General features: G+C 30.7%; 1 long non-coding RNA gene across 1 annotated transcript; it reads left to right on the forward strand.

The window, feature by feature from the left end:
* Window positions 1-6,635: 6,635 nt before the first annotated feature.
* LOC144562313 (uncharacterized) lies at window positions 6,636-7,134 on the forward strand. Its single transcript, XR_013514057.1, has 3 exons — window positions 6,636-6,696; window positions 6,796-6,903; window positions 6,980-7,134. It is a non-coding gene; the product is annotated as an uncharacterized LOC144562313 (long non-coding RNA).
* Window positions 7,135-13,087: the final 5,953 nt, after the last annotated feature.

Raw genomic sequence — 13,087 nt, forward strand, 5'->3', positions numbered from 1 at the left:
TTGACTAGGAAATCGAAAGAAAAAACAAATGTAATAGCTCTTCACCCCTTATTATTGTATCTTATCATATGGTGAAGAGCAAAGTATCCGGCTGTAGGGTTGGCAACGAGCCGAGCTAGATGTGACTCGTTGCTCGTTCATTTTCACAATGAGTAAGTCATGACAGAGCTAATATTAGAGTTCGAGCTAAATATGCGGCTCGATCGTTTTCGAACCAAGTTAGAAACGAGCGGACCACGAGCCACGTGCATGATTTTTTGCCACTCTTTGGATATGATCCGAGTTATGCATGGCTTGTGGTTCGCTATTTGCAAAATGAGCGAATCAATATAAGAGTTCGAGCTAAAAAAATTGACTCGTACTGAGCTTGAACTAGTCACAAGCTTTTTTTCAACCCCTCCGGTGTTGTTTGTCCCAAGCCATAATCAGAGTATGTATTCTAGGAATTCTTTTTTATAGAAATTACTATAAAAAATTCTTATAAAATAATTATAAACTATTAGATTGATTGTATTTATATTTTGATTTCACAGAAGGAATAAAAAAACTGTTTCAATTTGATTCCTCTTTTAACATATGTATCACACAGTGCTACGCCACATAAATTCATATATTTAAAGAAACCGAAAAAAAAATGATTTCTTTAGAACCCTTTAAAGCATGGTGTTATCTGAACCTGAAAGGACTAGTCGGTTCGACCGGAAAAAATCGGAGCCAGTTATCTGTTCGGTTTAATTTACATTTTAGCAATTGAATCGGAAAAAAAAAGCATTCAATTAACTGTTTTTTAGTGATAACCGCAAATCAGTCTTTTTTTAAAAAAAAAAAAGAAGCCCGATTTATGTGAATTTTATCTTCTTTTAAGCATCTAATGAGAGAGAAATTAAGATCACATGCATAGAAGGAAAAATCAGAATCAAAATTGGAATTGTTCACTTGACTGTAGAATTGGAATCGGATGAATCGGTAAGAATCAACTGAATTAGATCAGAAACTCGGATTTTTTTTTTTATAAAACCTTATTTTATACTGAAGATAGAAAAAAAATATATAAAAAAATAATTTATCAAAATATTAAGTTAAAAGATTACACTAAAAAGTTCATTAATATAATATAATACATACATTTAAAACTAAACATATAGTCTACTTAATTAATTAATATAATCGGAATCCTAACTCAATTGCCGATATCCTAATTATTTCTCACGAAGTTAACTCAATTGAGAGTACTTAGAACAAACAACGAATATAACCCAGCACCGTCCTTTCTTTAATTTTTTTTTTATGTTTTTTAGATACCGTTTTTTCTTTATTAAGACTTATCAATTAATTAAGCTATTGGGAGATCTTAATTAATTGTAGGACCCATCTGCCTATATCTCTTTCTTCTCCTTCGTTCAAAACCTAGCTATCTCCGCTCTCGCGACATTCCGTCTCCGTCTAGAAAAAAATAAAAAATTGGACTGACGGTCTAAATCAAGTAAATCGGTTTGGAATCGGCGCAGAATCTGACAATTCAACACTGTTTGGCTCGGTTTTTCTCTGAAAAATCTGCCGCCACATAACTCGGTTAGAAATTGGCTCTGTCAAAACTGATTCCGGTCCGATTCGACCGGGTCGACTCAGAATCGCACAATTTTGCTTTTTATAGTCATATGTTCATCTAGATTCTAGTACCTCAATAAGATGTAATTAACTTTTTAGATCACATGCCTTTCTTTATTCAATTTATTTCAGTTCTTACTGTGTACACGAATATTTTTTTTTAACTACTACTATGCCTTATAACTTACTAAAAACATGAATGTAATTGAGCTTTTTATATGAACTTGAACTAATCTATATGTACATTTTTTTTTAATTTTGGAATGTTGTGTATTTTTTTTTCTTAAAATAAAATTTTGTCATTTCTTGATGGTTTTATTATATTTGGGTGAGAAATTTTTGTTGGTTCCAAAGCGTGAATAGGATCTTTTTAAAATTTTAATGTAAGTTAATTTAACTACATGTGTCTACAAGTTATTCGTAACGGAAACTAGAAGAACTTTAATCTAAATAAATAAATAAGAAAATAAATAGTAGAGTTTAGAGACATTTGACACGAGAGTTATTTACGAAGTTCGGCACTAACGCCTACGTCTCCGAGTCCTGTGACCTTCGAGATGACGCTCTTTTTTTTTACCTAATGAGAAATGAGTACAAGGTAGAATCGGTGAGCTCTTACAAAACTTTTGGAAAATCACACCGCCCGAGCATAGAATGACTCACGAGCACTAAAGGCTCAAGGTTGAACAAGGTGAGCAACAAAGGTTTTAGTGAATAAGTTAGAAGGTTGATCATGCATGATTACTCTAAGAGATTGAGTATTGGTTGAATAAGCTTGAGATTGAATATGAATATTGAAGTTGGAGTGCACAATAAATAATGGCTTTTTCTAAATCTGCAAATCGAACTAGTTTGATTATCCAAACCTCAATTTTGTTTCTATTTATAAAAAACTGAACAAACTGAAGTAATTTGGTCTTAACCTTTACAACAGTTCCTGAACCGTTGTAACGGTTGACCAACTTACGTCTGGTTTGGCTGTCGTGAACCCTAATGGTTGATCTACCATTGCAACAGATCAATAACGGTTGGTCACTGAAAGTTTGGGGGTGGCAACCGAATTTATCCGTTGTGCAACGGTTAAAATCAAATTAATCCGTGGCACAACGGTAGAGGGTTCCTATTTTATCCGTTGCAACAGTTGACTTTACTTAGGTCAATCTTACACTTATTTACCAATTTTACATATTTAAATTCTTAATCTTGAGGTGATGCTTCTGTTGTCCAATGTCAAATACTTCATGACTGCATGTTCAATAAATATAACAATTGTTGATCCATCATTGATGTGTATATTGCAATATCTATAGTTATGAACCAGCACAATATCTTAAGATAAAATTTTTGTAAAATTTAACAAATATATGTTTTACAAATTTAGTTAAACAGGCAAGTAGATTATGGCACAATCCAACAATTTTATTAATTTATAAAATAAAGTTTTATAGTGTTAATATGTACGATAGGTATTTTCCTATTTGAAAACATGATTATATTTAATTATTTATAATAATAATTATTTCATAAAAATAAGTATTTAAAAAATCAGTGATCGAATTGGTTGATCTATTGGTTTGACCAGTGAACCGTTGATCCGAAGCTTTACCCGTTCGATGGTCCATCCGGTTCTGACAACATTGCTTGTAAGTGCATCTATTTTTTTTATTCTCCTTCTCAGTACGGTGCATACACTCATGATTACTCTTCTCCTGTATTTTAAACACAGGAGGAGCCACTCCCATAGAACAGTGTAGCAGTGATTCAACAAGATGTCCCATATCGACTTGTGTACACTGCAAATGATACACATGAGGTTATTTTTGGTCGTGGTGCAGATCAGTGCCCATCTGAGAAGACACTTTTCAGGGAGATCTATAAGGAGGCCTCACCACAACCATCATGAGAGTATACGCCGCTGGTGCAATTGGAGTGGATGGAGGAGGGGCAGGGTATGAGACAAAGGAAAGAGAAGTTAACGTACACACCACCAAGTAAATAATTGGAGATTTTTTACTTGTTATTTCGTTAGTTGTTATGTTTTTCGGACTGTTATTTAGTTCTTATGTTGCGACATATGTTCGATTTTTATGATATTATTTGGATATTAGAGACTTATGTTTTGATATTATGTTTTTATTCTACTTTTAGTGCATGTTCTCCTTTTATTATCTATCGTATCATTCCAATAAAAAACGCCGAACATACGAAAATATGTACACTGTACGACATACATTATAATTTTATCAAAATTAAGAATAAAATAATATTGAGCATTAAAATTAAAAAATAAATAAATTCCAAAACAAAACCAAATAATAATAATAAAAAAGGATTGGTGCCCTTCCCCAGTATGCGCACCACACTAGTACAAAAAACCCCTTCACCGACTATTTTAAGCAAAGCATCAGTGTTGCTCACACTACACTGACTCTTTTATTAAATAACAGTCAGTGTTGTTGTTCAACACTGACGCTTTATAAACAGTCAGTGTTGGTTATCAACACTGACTGTTTTTCAAAAAAGAGTCAGTGTTGAACACCAACACTGACTGTTTTTCAAGTGTCAGTGTTGATTATCAACTCTGACGCTTTAAAAAGAGTCAGTGTTGGTACTCAACACTGACTCTTTTGGAAAACAGTCAGTGTTGAACCCAACACTGACTGTTTTTAGAGAGTCAGTAAAAGGTATTCTTCACTGGCGCTGGTTTTACTGACGCCGCTATAACAGTCGGTGTAGGGGTATTTTAACAGTCAGTGAAGGAGTTTTTTGTACTAGTGCCATGTGGTGCTCTTCTCCAGTTTGCGCATCAAATTGATGCCGTCCTTCAGTGTGCTCACCAGTCTAATTTGGTGCGCGGACTGAGGACGCGTGGGTGGTATGAATTAAATTTTGATTGTTTGACTGATGTTTAATTAATTTGAATTTAATAGGGTGATAACTAAGAAATTTCAGAGTAAACTGCAAGCGTTTTCATCTCAAGTTTTTGTCCTAATTATTTTATTATTTAAGTGTTGGTATGCTTTCAAATGTCAATTTTCCAAATTTATCAAAACAAAACAATTGATTGTTATTTGTTCAGTCGGTTTATAAAAAATTGACTGACGATTGTGTAGAAAATATTTAGGTCGTCGAAGCTAGGTTTGCAAGTTACGGAATAAAAGTCTCCAAGTTGAGTATTTATTATTGTGCATGATTGACGATGTCCTTCTGTTCTTATCAGAAAACCGTGACTATCACATAAGGAGTGATTTTTTATTTGTTTTACTAATTAAACATATCATGAGAATTGAGAAACGGTCTTTAATTTGATTAGTATAATATCCAATTAAATAAAACACTGTTTTCAGAGCAAGACCCCACTAAAACAATTTTTCTCGTTTTTGTGTATTGTATTACATGCTTGTAGAGGAACTGTATGTATCTAATTCTCAAGTATCAATCATAATTAAGGTCAACTAGAAATATTTTTCGGATTTCGCTTCAGAAAAAGAATATCTATAAGGAAATGCTTGTTTCTAAAATTAATTTTTTTATAAAAAAATATTTACATCCAATTTTTTTAAAATATAAATAAATATCATTTGAAATATTGAAGACATATACAATATAACTAATATGATTGACCATGCAGTTAAATAAAATAAAAAAAATAAAAAGTTGTAGAACTCATTTGAACCGTTGAAACTCATCTATCTTACGAGTGATGCGTCTGCATCCAAAAAATTTAATCTTTCGAATTAATTCAGTACAAAGTCAAGCAGTCAAAATTAGAAGGTTTATAAATTAATTTTGATGTATTCATTTATTGAACATTTGACTCTATACAAAATTAATTCTAAAATTTATTTTTTTTGCATGCAGACGTATCACTCGTAAGATAGATGGATTTCAACAGTTTTGATTCATTGTTTGAAGTTAATCCAATAAGTTTTAGAGTTGATTTTACAAATAGGCTTGATGAACTTAAAAACTAGTTTTACGCTTGTTTTTAAAATTATATTATACCTTAGACATATTAAAAATATATATTTTTACATTAGAAGAGAGAAGCACGATACAAGAGCTATGTGATCAAAAGATTAGAAGATCTAAGAGATAAATTAATTGAGTCCGACAGATAAATTTAGATGATGTGTTGTATGTATTGCTGAATTTTTTTTGAATGTTTCACAATCTTTATGAAGTAAAAATATATGCTATATCAGAGATAAATATTGTAAATTAATTAGTCAAATATGTACGTCTTGATGCAGACAAAATATGCTCTTAATTAAAGAATTAATAGGATTGTTGGATTTATTGTCAATCACGTTGGATTTAATGTCAACATTGAGCGTATATGTAATCTAATTATGAATTATTTGCTATCATATATGGTTGTCAATTAAAGTGATCAAATAAGGTAGACAATTAATATATTCATTAGAATTTGGTCCATAAATGTGTAAAACAATTTAAGCAAAGATCAAATCATTGATGGACTGATTTAGAAATTTGTAATTCAGAAAAATACCTTTCAAGAGGTCAGAAAACTACCATTATGGAGGGTTGTGCAATATGCACGGATATCAATGCATCAACACGGTTTTGATGCACAGTACATTATACATTTTTCAAATTGGCAGATAACCATAAAAGTTATGATATATAAGAATTGGTCTCCAAGGCACAAAGTAACCAAGAAAAATACAGAAACTGAACGTACGTTTTTCTCTTAAAAACAATACAGTTCTGTGTACCTTCTCTTCTTCTTCCACCATCAAAAAATAGAGAAGAGAAATATATTAGAAAATTTGGAGATGGTTTCTCAAGGGCCACACCTTGCTTTCTTGGAAGACTTATTCTTTGACCCAACGACAAAAGGCGAGAATGACTTCTTGCCATTGAAGACTTGTCTCGTGCTCACGGAGACGGCTTACTCTACTATGGCTTTAGTTATTCCATGCCAAACGACATGGAATCAGGTATTATGTTTCACACTTATGATTTATATTTTGGGTCTCTTTGGTATATGATAGTTCTTAGGTTAAATAGGTTACCTTTGCATCCATAGGCTCAGTGAACATGCTGGTTCACAAACAAAGATTCGTAAGATGTTTTATTTCATCAAAACAATTAATTTCAATTTCAGTTTACTCAAACTAACTTTGATAATTTTATTTGTGTTGAAATGTTTATTCATAATAGATGGATGAAAACAATCGCGAGCCCAGGTGGTCTGACGAGCTGTTCACGCCGACACATACCAACAAGAAGACGGGGCAACTTTGTTCCGAGAGGGCGAAAAGGGCACGGGTAATATAACATAACAATCTTTTAATAATATTCATTTTGTATGTTTTTTATTTGTTTTATTTTATAAATTTTGCAGGACAAATACAATCAGGATATGAGCGCAAAGTATGGGCCTGATGAAGCTCTTTGGCCCTCTTTTGACGAAGACATCTGGTATGCCAACACAGACAATAATGCTCACGGTGACAATTATGGTCTCGGTGCTCTAGATAAAATACACATACTTAAATTTTATAAATTTGTATATAAAAGTGTAATGTAACACTAATTATCTTATTTTTAATGTTTTAGGCAAGACGAGATCGATGTATCGTCCAGGAGCGTCTTCTTCACAATCGTGAGCCGAATCGCAATCGCACTCGTATACTTCGGGGCCACCTCCTCTCAGGCAAGAAGACATAAATACGATTTCAGGTCAGGTGTTAGGGATTATTCAACCACAGCTCAACCAATTCATGGAATTCATGGAGGAGATGAGGCGTACCATGGCGGGTTCTTCGTCTCATCAAGTACGGAATTCAATTTTTGGGTATGTTTGAATCCAATAAGGGCATCCACAACTAATAAGGACACTAAGTATGGCAAATCGACTAACAGAACAGTAAACTCCTAAAAAATCTAAACCTTAAATCCTAAACAGTAAACACTTAACATTGAACCATAAAATTTTTAGTTATATTCTCACAAGGAGGCTCTACCTTGCACCCCGATACTCATGATGACAGCGGGGATGATCTCAGAGATGACTAGTAGATATTTGATATTTTAGGATATTATATCGTACTTTAGATATTTTGTTTTGAGTAAGTCTATGGTACTATGCATATTACGATTTGTTACTGTGCTACGGCTTTATATTCGAGTTTTCAAATCCTAACGGTCGATCCGAACCGTTCATCTTGTTCTCCATATTAATTTGTATTTGGAGACCAAATTTTACATTTTTTGAATTTTTTTAACTATTTTTTTAAAATTTATTGAAAATCACTGTTTTTGGATGGTCCAGAATTTTCAGATCAAGTGATTTTCTAAATATCTAAAAAAATAGTAAAAAATTTTCAAAAAATGTAAAATTTGGTCTCCAAATACATATTAATATGGAGAACAAGATGAACGATTCGGATCGACCGTTAGGATTTGAAAACTCGAATATAGAGCCGTAGCACGGTAACAACCCGTGATATGCATAGTACCATAGACTCACTCTTTTGTTTTTATGTCGTACTTGAGATATTTCATATTTGTTGTTATGTAGTATTTTAGATGTTCTATGTCGTACTTGGAATATTTCATATTTGATGTTTATGTAGTACTTTAGATGTTTTATGTCGTACTTGAGATATTTCTATTTAATGTTTATGTAGTATTTTAGATATTTCGTACATTTCATGTTTATAAACAGAATGAGTTTAATATTATATTAGTTTCGTAGATTTCGTACCAATTGAATTAAACTCACAAAATGTACGTTGCCTCTTACATCAACATGGACAACGAAAGAGAGGTTTGACACTACCAACCCATTTTCGGTGATTTTAGGTCGAAGCAGAAATGTCAATATTTACAGCAAATTAAAAAAGTGTCTCGGCACAACAAGGAGAAAGTAGAATAATGTCTTATTGGTGAAAAGACAGAAAAAGTCCAAAGTCCAAAGGATCTTTTAAGTATTGGTATGCTTTCAAATGTCATTTTCCAAATTAATCAAAACAAAACAATTGATTTTTCAGTCGGTTTATAAAATCCGATGAAAAAAATTGATTGACGATATATTGTCTAGAAAATTTATGGAGAGTCGAAGGTCTACGAGTTACGGAATAAAAATCTCCAATTTGAGGGAGCTAATTTGATTAGTATAATATATCCAAATAAAACACTGTTTTCAGAGCAAGACCCCACTAAAACAATTTTTCTCGTTTTAATTTGTGTATTATATTACATGGTTGCAGAGGACTGTATGTATCTAATTCTCAAGTATCAATCATAATTTAGGTCAACTACAAATATTTTTCGGATTTCGCTTCAGGAAAAAAAATATCTATAAGAAAATGCTAGCTAGTTTCTAAAATTAATTTTTTTATATAAAATATTTATATTAAAAAAATTAAAAATATAAATGAATATCATTTTGAAATATTCAAGACATATATACAATATAAATAATATGATTGACCATGCAGTTAAATAAATTAAAAACTAAAAAGTTATAAAACTCATATGAACCGCTGAAATTCATCTATCTTATGAGTGATGTGTGTACATCAAATTTTTTTTAATTTTTTAAATAAATTTAGTATAAAGTCAACCGGTCAAAATTAGAAGGTTTATAAATTAATTTTGATGCATTCATTTATTGAACGTTTTTTGACCACTTGACTCTATATAAAATTAAAATTTTCGAATGTAGACGCATCACTTGTAATTAAGATACGTAGATGGGTTTCAATTGTTTTGATTCTTTGCTTGAAGCCAATCTGATAGGTTTTAGAGTTGATTTTACAAAGGAGTTTGATGAACTTAAGAACACACTAGTTCTACACTTATTTATAAAATTATATTATACCTTTGACATATTAAAAAGAGGAGGGTTCAAATGCCTCAATTTTTTGTGCCTCCATCATGCCTCCATTTTTAAAAACTTTAATAACTCAAAATTTGAAACTTAAAAGTCAAAATAAAACAGTTGGACATGACCTACATCATTTTTATCTATGCACATGTAAAATATTACGACATTTCAACTTAGTTTTGGTTGTTATGAATATATTGTAAAAAATGTATTAATGTGGATAATTTCTAGACGTTGATTTTTCAACTTATTAATTCACATAAAAACACAATTGAAATATGATAATATTTTATAAGCATATAGAGAAAATAACATAGATCACATCTAACGGTTTTATTTTGACATTTATAATTTAAATTTTTAGTTATTAAAGACTTTAAAAATGGAGGCATTTGAATCATCCTCTATTAAAAATATATATTTTTAGATTAGAAGAGAGAAGCACGATACAAGAGCGATGTGATCAAAAGATTAGAAGAGAGAAATTGAGTGGGACAATAAATTTAGATGATGTCTTGTATGTATGTAATGCTGATTTTTTTTGAATGTTTCACAATCTTTATGAAGTAAAAATATATTCAGAGATATATATTATAAATTAGTCAAATATGTACGTCTTGATCGATGCAGACAAAATATACTCTTAAAGAATTAATAGTAGTTAGCAAGGATTACCTATTCAATCTTCTGACTCAGAATATGCAACTACATCTAAAACTAAGGGCGGACGCAGGATTTTTGACAGAAAGGAGTAGGAATCGGATTCAAATAGCTTATTGAATTCAAATTCATTAGCTAATCAGGTACAAAAGAAATAAAGTAACTGACTTGAAAATTAAATTCTTATAACTAAATTTTAGAAAGTAAAGACAAACCTCCAACTACCCGTCCCTTTTCAGTTTGTAAAAAATGAAAAAAAAGAAAAATTAATAGCAGCTATGAGGTTCAATACCTCCAACTAAAGTTTCTGGTTATGTTTTGGTTGGATTTAATTTGTTTCAAAGCTAGTAAAGAGATGAAAACTGCAATTATGCACAGGACCTATATATATTATTTTATAATGCATTTGACCCGTTATCAATCAAATACTAAATTGCAATTATTCACAGGGCCTATATACTATTTTAAAGTGTATTTGACCCGTTGTCAATCAATTACTAAATTGCAAACTAAAAATAAGATGTATGTCAAGGCAGCATCAAACATCACGACACATTTCAATTTACAGTAGTTTACAGCAGGTTGGCATGATTTTCAGATAGATACTAAATAAAAAGGCCTTAAAGCCCGGCCCATAACTTATAAGAAAAAAGAGAAGGAAGTTGCTTTTTAAATCTTTCAGTTTTAAAATTTTATTATAAATTTTCTAGCTAATTTTCAGCTCAACAATTGCGAAAATGAGAGCTGAGAGAATTTTTTTTCACTCTATTCTTGTTTTACCCTTCTTCTTCTCTTAAATCTGTCTAATTAATTGACAAAGTTAATAAAGGAAAAAAAAGTTATTCAAGGAATCAGATCTTCTCATTAATTATTTTTCAACCTCTACACACAACAAATATGGAAATGAATCAAATGGTAGAATTAAATAGTGAGAACGTATTAATGATTAATCAAATGGTTAGAATATGGTCCTTCACGTACCAGTCATGGATTTAAGTAGTTAAATTAATAAGCCTTTTGATACAATATGAATTAAGTAAAAAGGATTTTCTGATATGAATCAGGTACAAAGTTATACTTGGTCTGAACGAACGAGATATCGGGTCACATCTTAATTTGATCAACCTCAGAATATTTGAATTGTTTAAACTCAAAATTTGGTCTGCATTTTTATTTTTTTATTTGAACCACGATATTGTATTACATTAGTACAGTCAATAATTACATTTTTAGTACAGTGCATGATTCAATAGGAGCAATGTCGAACCAGTACTAGAAACATCATTATCTACCTTATGGTCTAAAAATAATAAAGAAGAAAGACAAAAGATAAATCAAATAAAACATGTTAAAACTTAGATCGATACTAAACTGGTACAGAAATATGTAGTGCCTGGTACATATCATAACAAGAACTTGAATAATGCAACTGAACATTTTTTTGCCATTCTCATTAAAAATCTTTTCAACTATTTATACTGAAGTGTAGAGCATGCGCCTCAACATTTGAAAAGACAAATTGAATAATCTCAAAATTTTATTTATGCAACTTTAATCACTTAGTTTTGTTGTTGTCAAAAAGTTTCTCATAGGTGCGGCTTTTAAGTGAAAAGATACGTCTTCTTCAAAGAGAAAGAAATTTTTAAGTATGCAATATGTTTAATGGTTTTACTCCAAAGCTAGATGGAAATACAAATATTTTGTTCTCAATGTCGTGCAAACAATGTTAATTTTATCAAGTTTAGGTTACTTGTAATTAAGCATGTATAAAGTGTACCAATCTCCTTAATCCTTTTAGATACGAATGCTTCCATTGATTATCTTATTTGTACTTTTATTGATTCTCTCATTCCACCGATATGCAAAGTGTATCAATATTTTGTAAGCGTAGGGGTTGCAGGTATTAAAAGATTAAATCTATAAATTTTATTGTAGTCTTTATATTCTATATATTTTTTGTTCTTAAAGAGATTGATATTAATTTATTTATTTTAAACAATGGACATCATTAGGGAATATGTAAATAGATAATAGGGTACTGTTTTGCCTAGAACATTAGGCATTGTAAATATGTAATTATGTATATATGTAACTTACAATGTGTTGTAAAAATATTTTTCTATTTTAATACAATTGCTGTGGGTATCTGATTTGCCAACCTTAAAAAACTTTCTTTATTTTACTTTTTAATATTCCTTTGTTAACTTTCTGTATTAATGAGGCAAATATAAGAGAGAGAAAGTGTTGAGAGGTAAAATAGGTATTTAGAGAAAAAAAGTTTCTCTCAGCTCTCAATTTTGCAATTGTTGACCTGAAAATAGCACTCCCCAATTTTTAAGCATGCGACCTTTTATACAAAGATTATGACGATTGTTGATTTTGTTATTTTCATGATAATTCAAAATTCAAATTTCCGAAAATAGATTTGAACGTTTGAAGAATTAATTAACTAATTTACCTCTTAAGTATTAAATATTTAAATTTAAATTCCAAACATATATTTAGGATGTACAAGAGCCGTTTGTGAGGTAATAAAGAATGTACAACTCCAAATTGTCAACTTGTATTAAGATATTGAATTATTTTGTCAATGAAACTACGTATACTAACTTGTTAATTACTTGAGTTTCCGATTGCCAAGTAAACTAAAAAAGAGAAGAAGTTTTTGTTACACATATTCAACATTGCCTTGACCAGGTCAGATTTGCAAAAGTTAATAAACAAATAGTTATATAAACCAAGTCTCGAAGTATTAGTTATATATATAGGGAGCAAATACAAACATATATCTGTACCAATTAAACACAGCAAAAATGAATTTCAAGCCTTCCTCTTCTATCGTTCTTGCACTCATTTTCTGCATTCAAATTTTCCAATTAACAGTACTGCATAGAGTAGATGCATCAAGCAAAGTAAGTAATGCTCACGTGATCAATTAATTAAATGACACATATATAC

The sequence above is a fragment of the Carex rostrata genome, chromosome 11 (genome assembly GCF_964058835.1).
Source record: "Carex rostrata chromosome 11, lpCarRost1.2, whole genome shotgun sequence".
Classification (NCBI taxonomy): domain Eukaryota; kingdom Viridiplantae; phylum Streptophyta; class Magnoliopsida; order Poales; family Cyperaceae; genus Carex; species Carex rostrata.